The sequence below is a fragment of the Moschus berezovskii genome, chromosome 9 (genome assembly GCF_049115385.1).
Source record: "Moschus berezovskii isolate FMDL1 chromosome 9, NW_MosBer_1.0, whole genome shotgun sequence".
Taxonomy (NCBI): Eukaryota; Metazoa; Chordata; class Mammalia; order Artiodactyla; family Moschidae; genus Moschus; species Moschus berezovskii.
The window spans coordinates 20,322,014-20,336,571 of NC_142468.1; the positions used below are offsets into that span (position 1 = coordinate 20,322,014).

The 14,558-nt window shown below is 39.4% G+C and overlaps 1 protein-coding gene across 9 annotated transcripts in view; it reads right to left on the reverse strand.

Annotated features, from left to right (window-relative positions):
- SIPA1L1 (signal induced proliferation associated 1 like 1) overlaps positions 1–14,558 on the reverse strand; it is a 388,842-nt gene that overhangs the window by 168,116 nt on the left and 206,168 nt on the right. The window contains exon 1 of one of the 9 annotated variants that reach the window (XM_088839494.1): positions 3,745–3,762. The exons of the other annotated variants lie outside the window; for them this stretch is intronic. The gene's annotated coding sequence lies outside the window, so the exon portion shown is untranslated. Of the gene's footprint in view, positions 1–3,744; positions 3,763–14,558 lie in introns of those variants that run through there. 9 annotated transcript variants of the gene reach the window in all.

A 14,558-nucleotide genomic window follows, 5' to 3' on the forward strand; every position in this document is an offset into this window, starting at 1 on the left:
GATTTGCTGTGGAGTTAGAGAAGGCTTCACAAAGAAAACAGATGAGCTGAACCTGGAAGGTAAAACAGGATGGGACTGGATGCAGAGCTTGGAGGGAGTAGTTGAGTGAAAATGGAGCACGCGCTACCGCAGAGAGGACTGAAGGAAAACACACGGCACAGGGCTTCCCTGGAGGCTCAGCGGTAAAGAATACGCCTGCCAATGCAGGAGACACGGGTTCGATCCTTGGTCTGAGAAGATCCCACGGGCCGTGGGTCAACTGAGCCTGAGCGCCACAACTACAGAGCCCACGTGCTATAGCTACCAAAGCCTGCACACCTGAGAGCCTGCGCTCCGCAACAAGAGGAGCCACGCAATGAGCAGCCAGGGGACCGCAACAAGAAGTGACCCCCACTGGGCTGCAATTTAAGAAGGCCTGTGCGCAGCAACAAAGATCCTGGGCAGCCAAAAGAATAAATAAATCTTTTAAAAAATTCTAAAAAAACACACAAAAACCCAACACACTGCACTATGAAGCATACAGAATCGTAATAATGGGATTAAGAAATGTGGATCCAAGGCCATGAGAAATAGCTTCATCCTGCAATTATACTCCCAATCATATAAAGATACAAAAGGAAACAAATCATGACCAATGTGTCAGGGACAGTTGGTTATAATTCTTAAGGAGTCATAGCTTTAAAACCATCACACAAGATCTCAGATTCGGGAAAAAAAAGAAAACTTTGTAATATATGTGTGGAAGCAAAGGCAAATTACCTCACTTTATTGAAAGAACCTCATTTGGTAATAAAACAAAAATTCCCAGAATCCAACATGTTACTCTGAAGATGTATACATCAAAAGAAGACAGAAAAAAAATTTAAAGGAGATAGTAACAAAAAACTATTTTAAAAAAACCAGAGGAAGCAATATTATTGGGTATCATGATTAAAAGAAAAAATATCAAGCTAGATGCTATGAGAAAAGAAATATCTGTAGGGAATTCCCTGGTGGTCCAGTGGTTAAGACTCCATGCTTTTTCACCACCAAGGGTGTGAGTTGAATCCCTGGTTGAAAGTGAAAGTGTTAGTCGCTCAGTGGTCTTTAACTCTTTGCAACCCCATGAATTATCCTGTTCATGGAATTCTCCAGGCAAGAATACTGGAGTGTGCAGCCATTCTGTCCTCCAGGGGATCTTCCGGACCCAGGGATCAAACCCAGGTCTCCTGTATTAGGGAACTAAGATTCCTCAAGTCACGCAGCGAGGCCAGAAGGAAAGAAAGAAATATTTGCAATAAAATAACATTTTATATCATGTACTAACAAATGGGGCTTCCCTGGTGGCTCAGTGGTAAACAACCTGCCTGTCAGGGTAGGAGACATAGGTTCGATCCCTGGTCCGGGAAGATCCCACATCCTGAGAAGCAACTACTGAACCTGTACTCTAGAGCCTGGGAGGCTTAACCACTGAGCCCATGTGACGCAGCGACGGAAGCCCGTGCACCTAGAGCCTGTGCTCCGCTTTAAAAGAAGACGCTGCAATGAGACGCCCATGCACTGCAGTGAAGAGCAGTCCTGGCTCACCACAACTAGACAAAGCAGCAGCAAAGACCCAGACCTAAATAAGCAAAACTTTAAAAAACAAAGTATCATTCAATTTATATAAAAAAGTACTAACATATGAAATCAAGGCAAAAACTGAGATATAGGAGAAATCAGCTGAAAATAATCACATCCAGTTATTAGTGAGACAAATATTAATAGCGCGTCTACTCTACACCAGGTAATATTCTTCACACCCAAGCTCTGAATAAAAGCAACAAAATTCTCTGCTTTTCTTGAAGTTAAATTCTAGGACAAAGACTGAGGGCAAACAAACAAATTTACTTATTTTTGACATGCTGAAAAGTGCTACAAAGGATAATGAAGCAGGAAAGGGAAAAATGCCAGGAGTCTCAGTTTTAAAAATATCAGGGAAGACATGAATTAAGAAGTCAACATTCCTGACTTAGCATGATGCGAAAAAGGAGCAAGGCCGTCACACAATGTCAGACAGACCCAGTGCGCAGACAGTAACAACAGAAGAAAGCAAAGGATGAACGTAAACAAATATAACTTATACTGACCTCTGCACTCTAAAAACGGGGTCAACTGGCTGGTCAATTTTCCATGTACAAAAACTGAGCAAACATGAAGGTTTTTTATTTTAAAAAACCTAAAATGTATTTTATAACACATAGTCTATATTCTTGGACCACAGTTTAAATTTTAGGAGTGTTCAATAAAAACAAGACAACTACATCTAACAGCATATTGAAACACAACATATTGAAATCATGTACAATGCTGAAAAATGAAACGCAAAATTTCCAACCTGTTAAGCCAAAATCACAAACTGAGATAAATGTATAGCTTCTAGTATAATCTATAAACTGAGAAATCAACTCAAAAGCTCAGAAAAGTACAGGAAAATGTTAATAAAGAAAAAAGTAAAAGTTAATAAATTATAAACATACTATTAATAATCGAATAAGTAAAGGCATCTCAAACATTATTCTTTGATAAAGACAGTAAAATCTTTATATCCCCAGAAATCACACTGGCAGTTATGAGGAAAAAAATTGGACATTAAATATATACATTAGCGAATATTTTTAAAAATCTGAAAATGAAAGATAAGCAATGACATAGATGATTTCCTATTAAAAAATACAATAGCCGAAGCAGAATAAAAAATAGCTAATGAAGAAACAAAAAAATTATCAATAAAATACATCCCAAATACAGGAGACACAGGGATTGCTGCTAACTCTGTCTTGAAGAAATTTAAATTTCTTAATTAAGAAATCATGTGTTCCACTTGCTTATGAAAAAATAAGCAAAATAAACAAAACATGAAGTAAAAACCAGCTGGTTATCTAACCCAAATAAGTAGCGTTAGTCACTCAGTCATATCCAACTCTTTGCAACCCCATGGACTATAGCCCAACAGGGATTTCCCAGGCAAGAATACTGGAGCAGGTTGCCATTTCCTTCTCCAGGGGATCTTCCCGACCCAGGGATCAAACGCAGGTCTCCTGCACTGCAAGCAGACTCTTTGCCTTCTGAGCCACCAGGGAAACTCAACTAACCCAATGACCCCTAAGTTGAACAGTGTTTCACTCTCAACATTCTTTAAAGAAAACTTAACTGTTGTAACTTACATATTGAGAAATCACTATTTCTCAAGTACTACAATAACTTGCATTTTATCAACATACACAAGTGAAATTTGGGGCGGTACAACTAAATCCGTTAATATTCCACATAAATAACTGAAACAAGAACAAACATACGGCATTTAAAATCCTATACAAATTTCTGAAAGAATGGTTTCTGTTTTTGGTACATATTTTAAAGAATCAAAAAGAAAATCAATTGACTATTAAAGATTAGATAATTCTCTACAACTTAAAATGACACAAATATTAGGGAAAAAATGAGGCAAAGAACAATTATTTTTCTGATATCAAGGACATGATAGCTGTTATATCAATTATTGTATCCCCAGGGTCTAGTACATTATCAGGCACACAAAGAAATAAAATCCCTCAATCATGTCTGACTCTTTGCAACCCCATGGGCTGTAGCCCGCCAGGGTCCTCTGTCCATGGGGATTCTCCAGGCAAGAATACTGGAGTGGGTTGCCATGGCCTCCTCCAGGGATCTTCCCAACCCAGGGATTAAACCCAGATCTCCCATATTACAGGCAAGATTCCTTACCCTCTGAGCCACCAGAGAAGCCCAAGAATACTGGAGTGGGTAGCCTATCCCTTCTCCAGGGCATCTTCCTGATTCAGAAATCGAACCGGAGTCTCCTACATTGCAGATGGATTCTTTGCCAGCTGAGCTGAATACTATACATTAGGGATAAAGTATATAATTACTTATATAAAGAGCTTGCACAAAATTGTTCAAAAAATGTTAATAAACTTTTTTGTGAAGTGACAGTTATGGCTAACAAATGTTAGTGAAAATTTATCATTTTACAATGTACAAAACATATTTTCTTATTTAGAAATGTAACTGGAAAAAAAACAGGAAGAGCTGGCTCATAAGAGAAAGAAAATATGATAGAAAATTTTACCTTACTATCATAAAAAAAGAAATACCAATTCTTCACTACAATGCCACTGGGATATAACTAGCTAACTGCTTCAAAAGCCATTAAAATATGGGGGTTCTAGAGACTCAGGAACACAGCTGAGCAGGGAGAAGGAGAGGGTGGGAGGGGTGGAGAGAGTAACATGGAAACATACGTTACCATGTTGCTGCTGCTGCTGCTGCTGCTAAGTCGCTTCAGTGGTGGCCGACTCTGTGCGACCCCATAGGCAGCAGCCCACCAGGCTCCCCTGTCCCTGGGATTCTCCAGGCAAGAACACTGGAGTGGGTTGCCATTTCCTTCTCCAATGGATGAAAGTGAAAAGTGAAAATGAAGTTGCTCAGTCGTGTCCGACTCTTAGCGACCCCATGGACTGCAGCCTACCAGGCTCCTCCATCCATGGGATTTTCCAGGCAAGAGTACTGAAGTGGGGTGCCATTGCCTTCTCTGATACATTACCATCAGTTCAGTTCAGTTCAGTCGCTCAGTCGTGTCCGACTCTTTGTGACCCCATGAATCACAGCATGCCAGGCCTACATTACCATAGGTAAAATAAATAGCCCAAGGGAATTTGCTGTATGACTCAGGAAACTCAAACTGGGGCTCTGTAACAACCTAGAGGCGTGGGATGCAGAGGGAAATAGGAGGGGACATGGGTAAACCTACGGCTGATTCATGTTGATATTTGGTAGAAACCAATGCAATACTGTGGGCCTTCTCTAGTGACTCAGATGGTAAAGCATCTGCCCACAACGCGGGAGACCTGTGTTTGATCCCTGGGTTGGGAAGATCCCCTGGAGAAGGAAATGGCAACCCATTCCAGTACCCTTGCCTGGAAAATACCATGGATGGAGGAGCTTGGTAGGCTACAGTCCATGGGGTTGCAAAGAGTTGGACACCACTGAGCGACTTCACTTCAATGCAATACTGTAAAGCAATTATCCTTCAATTAAAAATAAATAAATTTAAAAAATTAAAAATGTGATAATTCTTTAAAAAACAAAGACATTAAAATTAATCCATACAAATAAAGATGTAAATTACAGCATTTTTAATAGCAACACAAAATGGAAGTAAACCAAATGTACAACTGGAAGATGGTTAAGCAAATTAAGACATCAAAGCAATTTTTTAAAACAGCATAAAACATCATGGGAAACATTTTATAATGTTAAGCCTCAGATGATCTTATTTACAAAGCAGAAATAGAGACACACACATAGAGATGAATAGATGCCTGCGCTTTCCAGGTGGCTTGGTGGGTAAAGAATCCACATGAAGTAAAGGAGACGCAGGTTCAATCCCTGGGTCAGGAAGATCCCCTGGAGGAGGGCGTGGCAACCCACCCCAGTATTCTTGCCTGGAGAATCCCATGGACAGAGGAGCCTGGTGGGCTACAGTCCACGGTGTTGAAGAGTCGGACACGACTGAAGCAACTGGCTATGCACACAGACATACACCAAGGCGGGCAGTGGAGGGTGGGATGAATTGGGAGATTGGGATTGACATGCATACACTATTGATGCTATGTATAAAACAGATAACTAATGGGAACCTACTATATAGCACAGGGAACTCTACTCAATGCTCTGTGGTGACCTAAATAGGAAGGAAATACAAAACAGCTGCTGCTGCTGCTGCTAAGTCGCTTCTGCGCGACTCTGTGCGACCCCATAAATGGCAGCCCACCAGGCTCCCCCGTCCCTGCGATTCTCCCGGCAAGAACACTGGCTGCTGCTGCTGCTAAGTCACTTCAGTCGTGTCCGACTCTGTGTGACCCCATAGACGGCAGCCCATCAGGCTCCCCCGTTCCTGGGATTCTCCAGGCAAGAACACTGGAGTGGGTTGCTATTTCCTTCTCCCATGCAGGCAAGTGAAAAGAGTGAAAGTGAAGTCGTTCAGTCGTGTCCGACTCTGTGCGACCCCATGGACTGCAGCCTACCAGGTTCCTCGGTCCATGGGATTTTCCAGGCAAGAGTACTGGAGTGGGGTGCCATTGCCTTCTCCAATACAAAACAGAGGGGATATATATACACACATAGCTGATTCACTTTGCTCTACAGTAGAAACTAACACAACACTGTAAAGCAACTATACCCCAATAAAAGCTTTAAAAAAATAAAAATTTTAAAAATAAATAAAAACAAAAAAGAATATCTATATATCTCTCTATATATGATCACTGTCCATGCATTTTGGGTTTTTTTGTCCATGCATTTTGAAGAAGAATCACCTTCAAGGTGCTTTACTCATAAATAAAACAAAATTAATCTTTCAGATGGCTACTGAAAAAAAAATCTAAAAGTAAAAATCCTTCAAAAAATTTCCAAAATTCAATTTTAGAGTATTATGACTAAGCTCCCAATTTTCTCATCATAATATTAAGAAAGACACTAATCATTCACAAACAAGATGGATTCTGACTAAATAAGAATATCTGAAATACATTTTTGAAAAAAATCTAATTTATTACAGGAAATTTGAGGGGTTGAGGAAACTGACAATGCGTAGGGCTTCTAAACTCACCTGGTACATACTGTGCTCATTTCAGCAGCTGTGGCAGACACTAGCCATTACCTACCCCAAAGTCATCCCTCCCAGTTCTTCCCAAACTGGAGATTCTCAATTTGTTCAGGTTGTCGTGGAGCACCCTGGCAGGGATCCTCTCCACTCTCCCAGGGAAGAAACCAGGAATTCTCCACAGCAGTTGAGGACTCTCTGGTGCCTTGGCCAGTGACTGGTCTAGGGATAACTATCTAATCTAGTTTTGGCTAACGAGAAGGAAGCAGATGTCTGTAACATGCAACTTCTCAGGTAACTTCAGCTCTCCTGATAAAAAGTGAAAGAATGGGTTAGCAAGCCCTTAGGCCTGCCACCTTCTGCTTCGCGCTTCTTCCTCCTGGAGTACGGGAGGCCTGGAAGAGCAATGGCACGTTACCCTACCGAGGCCAGCTTGAGGGAGATACCAAGGGAATGAAGGGCAAAGATCCACGTCCCCGGTGGCATCCTTGAGGCGCACACGCGCCAGCCCTGCAGCGTGGACTTCTGCGGCTGTTTCTTTCCATCGGCTTAAGTCACTAGACTAGATTTCTAATGTCCGTGGCTGACATTCATAGCATAGCAAATAAATCTGACTAGACAGATGTGATTTTTATTTATTATTTTTGGCTGTGCTGGGTCTTTGTCGCTGTGTGGGGTTTTCTTTAGTTGCGGCAAGTAGGGGCTCTTCTGGTGCAGTGCAGGGGCTTCTCCTGTTGGGGAGTACAGGTTCGAGGGCCTGCAGGCTTCAGCAGTAGCAGTGTGTGGGCTCAGTAGTTGGGGTTCCTGAACTCCAGAGCACAGGCTCAATAGTTGTGGGACATGGGCTTATTTGGTCTATGGTTTGTGGAATCCTCCCAAATTAGGGATCAAACCTGTGTCTTCCGCATTGGCATGAGGATTCTTTACCACTGAGCCAGCAGGGAAGCCCTGGTTAATGCAACTGTTATTCACAAATACTTGCTATTTAACTTTTTACCAAAAGTAGACAACATTTTAATCAAAGATATTTAAACAAGTGGTTGTAGGAAGAATTAAGTGTTGAAGAAACAAATGAATAAATCAATGGTAGATGACAAGATGTTTCAGATGCATCTCTAAACTTAGTTCCTACAGAAATCAGACTCCACTAAAAATTATTTTAAAATCATCACATGAAGAATAAATTTTGGGTGTTAAAGAAGAACTCTCATTCTTTCAGCCCATATTTTAATGAGTATTCAAGAAACAGTTCTCCACATCAAATCTGGCTCAGGAAAATGAAGTGAATCTTCACACAAAAAACAAATTTACAAGTTTTACACAGTTTTACCACTTCAACGGGAGTTGGCGTCTCATTTTCTCAATAGTTAAGAAACTTGCTTTTGGAAATTCCAAAATTTAATTTTACATTTGGTAGGGGGAAAATGCAGAAAACTCTATTTTGTTTTTAAAGACAGATCAAAGTACTCTAGAGATGAATCAGCAACTAGGTCCAAATCCTTTGGTAAAAAAAAAAAAAGAAAATTTTCTCTTTATTACTCTATATTTACCTGTCAGGTAAACTAAGCGCACAATATTCTACATTGATATTTCTATAAGATCATTACTGCCCTAAATTATAAAACCTTGAATCTTTTTGATGCTCTAACACAATCTCGGTATAAAATTTTTCATAGGGAGTCCTTTGCCACTGGGGGGCGGGGTGGGCGGGGCGGGAGACTATAAACAATGCATATTATTAAGAAAAACTATAAACTTTTTTTTTGTCATACTGTGACTCTCTCTACAAAAAGTAAAGCTGCAGTTAAGATTAAATAGAAAATGAAAATATTTATGTCTGCTGCTAGTTTGCATACATACAAAATGCTTTAGGGACTTCCTTGGCAGGCTAGTGGTTAAGACTTTGCCTTCAAATACAGGAGGTGCAGGTTCAATCCCTGCTTGGGGAGCTAAAATCCTACATGTCTCACAGCTAGAAAAACAGAACATAAAAAACAACAAGACCAATATTGTAACAAATTCAATACAGACTTTTAAAATGTGGACTCTGGTCCATATCCAAAAAAAAAAAAATCTCCCAAAAAATGATTCAGAAAATTCAGAAAGGTGACTTAGCTTATTTGAATCCACAAACTAAACATTCATAAGCAAATCACCTTCAAGTATGTGCAAGCTAGTTCATTGGCATCCATGGCTTTCACCAGCCGTCCACATCACTTCTGATTACAGTTGGTTAAATGAAAACATGTGGAGTGGTTCACTGAGGCTCCTGACAGACTCCTACCTTCAAACATGTTGGAGCTCCCCACGTGTCTGCTTGGGCAGTTTTCTGCAGTCCTGTAATAATCTAGTGCTCATAATGTCTCCAGAAAATAACAAAAAAGGTAAAAATCGGGTTCATCTTTAGAAAAGCAAGGCTCTCTATATGGTTATCAGAACAGTGAGTGTCTAGGACAATGCCTGGTACAGTGTGGGCACTCAAGCAGAAGTACTGCGTTTTCCTCTCTTTCTCAGACTATGCCCTGATACTCACTCAACAAGCATCTGTTACTCAACAAATAATTGACGCACTGTTCTACATGCTGAAGTTACTGCCCTAAAAATGTCTGCATTTAGTGGGAGAGAAAATGGACAAATATGATATAAAAGCAATATACAGTACCCAGGCTCTGAATTCAATGAGATATTTTTAAACCTATTCGACCTGGAATGCCATCAAGAATATTAGTTCTAAAAGTGGGGTTTTGGCTTAAAAATCACGTAAGACAATTTATTTACATATCACAAACCAATACTTTAAGAACTACCTATGATATAGTTTAGCAGTATTCATTTTCCAGCAAGTTGGAAGTATTTTCCTTTCAACTGAGTTACATATTTTAAAATAACAACTTGTACAAATTAGAAAATTGGTAGTTATCATCATAAAATAAGCCAGAAATAATATTTTACATTCTTTTTGGCAGTCAATTCTAGCCTAACATTACAATCCATAGTATTTCTAGCATGGAAAAGTGAGTGAGGTAGCTTTCTTTATATCTGTTACAACCTAGGGAAAGTCAATTTTCATTTCAGGGCCTCTTAAAACACAGTATGACCTTGACTAAGAGTCAATTATGACTTTGGTTTAATTTTATTTTGTTCACTTCCATCCTTTATATTCAACAAAGTACTTTCACAAAGACCCAAGATGAACAGAACCATGGTCCAATGAGTCACACAGGTCCACCAGTGCCGAGTGTCAGAGCAAAGTCAGAAGAATAAACAGGGTAAGCAGCCCCTCCACGCAGACAAGTGCAAAAACACAACCTGCAGCAGCCGCCTCTGGCAGCAAAGTCCTACTGGCTCGTCAATAAGAAACTTACTTTCTTACGGAACTAATGAGTACAAAGAACTTAGCCAAAAAGTTAATCAAATGTCAAGAGGAAAATATGATACATAAATGGAGAAAGATTTTCCATGTGTAAAAGCAATGAAAAAATTATAAAAGAGAAAGCTGATAGATTTGCTTACATGAAAGTTTAAAGTATCTATATATTAAAAGGCAAACCAAAAACTAGTAAGAAAACTACAACAGAGGTTTAATGCACTGAATACACATTTTAAGTATAAACATAATACTCTGTAAAATACTGAATTTACAGAGTCATTGTCAATCAAGATGAAACACTAAAACCCCAAAAGAAAAGTGGGAAAATAAGTATTAATAGACAATTCACGAAAGAAAGCAATAAATATTTGGCTAAACATTTGAAAAATGCTTCTATTCAATAAATAAATACAAATGAAAAGAAGTAGGGGTTTTGGGGGGTGAGGGGTTGTTTTTTCCTTTTTTACAAAATGTACTCTTTGGGTACTGGGAGGAAGTGAAAACAAGTTATTGAAAAAAAAAAAAAACTAAAAACAACTTTTAGGAATATGTATCAAGAGCCTCTAAAATGCTTATATACCTTTACCCAGTCATTTCACTCCTGAAATGTCTAAAGTAAATATTCCAAAAGACAAAATTATATGCAGAAGGTGTTCATCACAGCATTAGTTACAATGAAAAATAACTGTAGACTACCTAAACACCCCTATACCATATAAATTATGGAATGTCCACAAATACTATATACTCACCAAAACTGGTGCTTTTACGAGAAAACATGTTAAGTTCAAAAACTATGAACAGCAGGACCTCAGCAATGCAAAGAGGGGAAAAAACCTAACAACAACACGTACACTGATGGGGAGGATACCACCAATAAGTAGTATTTCAGTGCTGTAATGTTGACAGTGATGATTATCTTTCTCTGTATGCTATGCTATGCTATGCTAAGTCACTTCAGTCGTGTCCGACTCTGTGTGACCCCACAGACGGAAGCCCACCAGGCTCCCCCATCCCTGGGATTCTCCAGGCAAGAACACTGGAGTGGGTTGCCATTTCCTTCTCCAATGTGTGAAAGTGAAAAGTGAAAGTGAAGTCGCTCAGTCATGTCCGACCCTTAGCGACATACGCTACTGTAAATTCCAGCTTTTCTACAGGTTCTAAGAAGACAAGGTCTTTACCCAGTCATCACTGTGCTCCCAGCATTGAGCCTGGCCCAGAGTAGGTATTTAGAAATACCTGTTGACAAAATTTAAAGCCAAACGGGGGGGGGGGGGGGAGGGAACAAACATTATACAGAAAAATTAACAAACACATACACAGATATACACTCATAAATACACATGTATGTGTGTAGATATGCATATATGTATACACACATCCAGAGTACCAATACTGAAACTTAGGGAGGCAGTAACTTTTCAGCATCTATGTTTATTATTCTTAATATTGCAAAAAGTAGGGGTAATCTGGGTACAGCAGCTAAGGGGAGCAAGAAATAAAACACCCAAAAAGTTGCTAAAATTTTTTATAAGAATAAAATCAGAAGATATTGTAGTTTATAAACCTTGTTCTTATCAACATACAAATGCACAGAGAAAAATACCCTCTAGTTCTTTATACAGAAGGTCCCCTGTGGTGAGTTTACTCAAGAATGCAAAGACTGTCTCCTTATGTTATAAATTGGGGGTTAACTGATAAGAAGCTGAACACTTAATACAACAGAAAAAGACTTTCTCATTAGCCCGTATCACAAAAGCAGATATGTTTTTAAACTGTTTTTTAATCACTGCAATTATTTTTAAGTCTCTGATGTTTACATTCCACAATTTACTTTAAGACCATCCACTTAAATTTCAGTATCATGTTTTCATCTGTGCAGAGAGAAACAGTAACACTGCTTAAATAGAAACAAGGCATCTCGACTTCCTGAAACTGTCTGAGGGTTTCAACACAGTGAAATCACAATTGGACTGATAATTAATATCAAAAGATATTAATTGTTTAGAAAAATGCAGCATTCTAAACAGAAGAACTCTCCAAACCACCCTTGCTGAACAGAAATAACACAGTAGGATACGTTCCTTCAAGCTAACAGAAGATGCTACTGCTCATAAATATTAGGGTGAAAAACATCTCTCATCAATTTGATATTAATTCTTGGTATATTTGGAAGTACTTTGGCTTCCCTGGTGGTCCAGTGGTTAACAATTTTCCTCCCAGTGCAGGGAACATAGGTTTGATCTCTGCTCCGGGAAGATTCCACATGCTGCGAGGCACCTCAGCCGGGTGACACAATTACTGAGCCTGTGCTCTAGAGCCCATAAACCACACTGTTGAACCCACACACTGCAACTGCTGAAGTCCATGCACCCTCCACTAAGGAGATGAGAAACTCAAGTCCTTCAATTAACAGATTATCTCTGGTAACTTAGTATTCCTTACACAATAGTGTGCAAAGTTCACAATTTAAGAAAGCTGGTAAGAAGGTCATTTATTACAAGAATCAATCAGTTCTACATTAAAAACTAGAACACATTTTGGTATTTGACTTCCACATGGAAAAAAAAAAAAATTCGACAAGACGTACAGGAGCCCTAACCACATAAATCTATAAAATGGGTGTAGACCAAGTAAAAAGGCCTGCCCACCTACATAGTTCTGGTACATTTTCCCTTATCTTAGCATATCATATCACAAAGCAAATTATGTTGGCATTTTCCAGGAGAAAAAATACTCTGGAAAAGATACCTTTCCTACCCTGATGCCCTGTTTTAAGAACATTCAAACTGACCATCCTACTCAGTTGACTGAGGGTTAAGGAAGAACTGAAAAGAAAAAAAGAAAAAAGCCGAAGAAAAACATTTTTTCCTCTACTGTCATGACTGTTTTTAACCTAACATGTCTCTCAAAGTATTTTAGCTCCATGGTGATGGGAGCAGGCGAAAAATATAGAAACCCTGAAAGAACAAATTCCCTCAGAATATTTCAGGGTTTCTAACGCAAAGCTTAATGTGGAATTACAGAGGCATACAAGTTGAAAATAGATTCTTATGACTTAGTAATGATGTAAGATGAACATTCTTTCTCTGTAATAGTTTTCTAAAAATCACATACATCCCCCCTCCCCCTGCCAAAAAAAAAAAAAACCCCACCAGCCTTTTTTTCTTTTTGCATTAGTAATTTCCCAGTGTAAAGAACACAGAAGTAAACATAATTGCTTAACAATGGTTTCAATTTTCCCCCAAGAGGACATGTGGCAGTGTCTGATTGTCACCTCTTGGTAAGGAATGTTACTGGCATCTAAGTGAGCTGAGGCTCGGGACACTGCTAAATGTTCTATAATGATCAGTTCAGTTCAGTTCAGTCACTCAGTCATGTCCGACTCTTTGCGACCCCATGGACCGCAGCACGCAAGGCCTCCCTGTCCATCACCAACTCCCAGAGCTTACCCAAACTCAAGTCCATTGAGTCGGTGATGCCATCCAACCATCTCATCCTCTGTCGTCCCCTTCTCCTCCCTCCTTCAATCTTTCCCAGTATCAGGGTCTTTTCAAATGAGTCAGTTCTTCGCATCAGGTTGTCAAAGTATTGGAGTTTCAGCTTCAGCATCAGTCCTTCCAATGAATATTCAGGACTGGTTTCCTTTAGGATGGACTGGTTGGATCTCCTTGCAGTCCAAGGGACTCTCAAGAGTCTTCTCCAACACCACAATTCAAAAACATCAATTCCTTGCTGCTCAGCTTTCTTTATAGTCCAACTCTCACATCCATACATGACTACTGGAAAAAAAACAGCTTTGACTAGACAGACCTTTGTTGGTAAAGTAATATCTCTGCTTTTTAATATGCTGTCTAGGTTGGTCATAGCTTTTCTTCCAAGAAGTAAGCATCCTTTAATTTCATGGCTGAAGTCACCATCTGCAGTCATTTTAGAACCTCCCAAAATAAAAGTCTATCACTGTTTCCATTGTTTTCCCATCTATTTGCCACAAAGTGATGGGACCAGATACCATGATCTTAGTTTTCTGAATGTTATGTTTTAAGCCAGCTTTTTCACCCTCCTCTTTCACTTTCATCAAGAGGCTTTTGAGTTCCTCTTCACTTTCTGCCATAAGGGTGGTGTCATCTGCATATCTGAAGTTATTGATATTCTGTTGGCAATCTTGATTCCAGCTTGTGCTTCATCCAGTCCAGAATTTCTCATTATGTTCTCTGCATATAAGTTAAATAAGCAGGGTGACAATATACAGCATTGATGTATTCCTTTCCCGATTTGGAACCAGTCTGTTGTTCCATGTCCAGTTCTAATTGTTGCTTCTTGACCCGCATATAGATTTCTCAGGAGGCAGAAATCTGGTATTCAGGTGGTCTGGTATTCCCATCTCTTTCAGAATTTTCCACAGTTTATTGCGATCCACACAGTCAAAGGTTTGGCATAGTCAATGAAGCAGAAGTAGATATTTTTCTGGACTCTCTTGCTTTTTCATGATCCAGTGGATGTTGGTAATTTGATCTCTGCTTCTTCTGTCTTTTCTAAATTCAG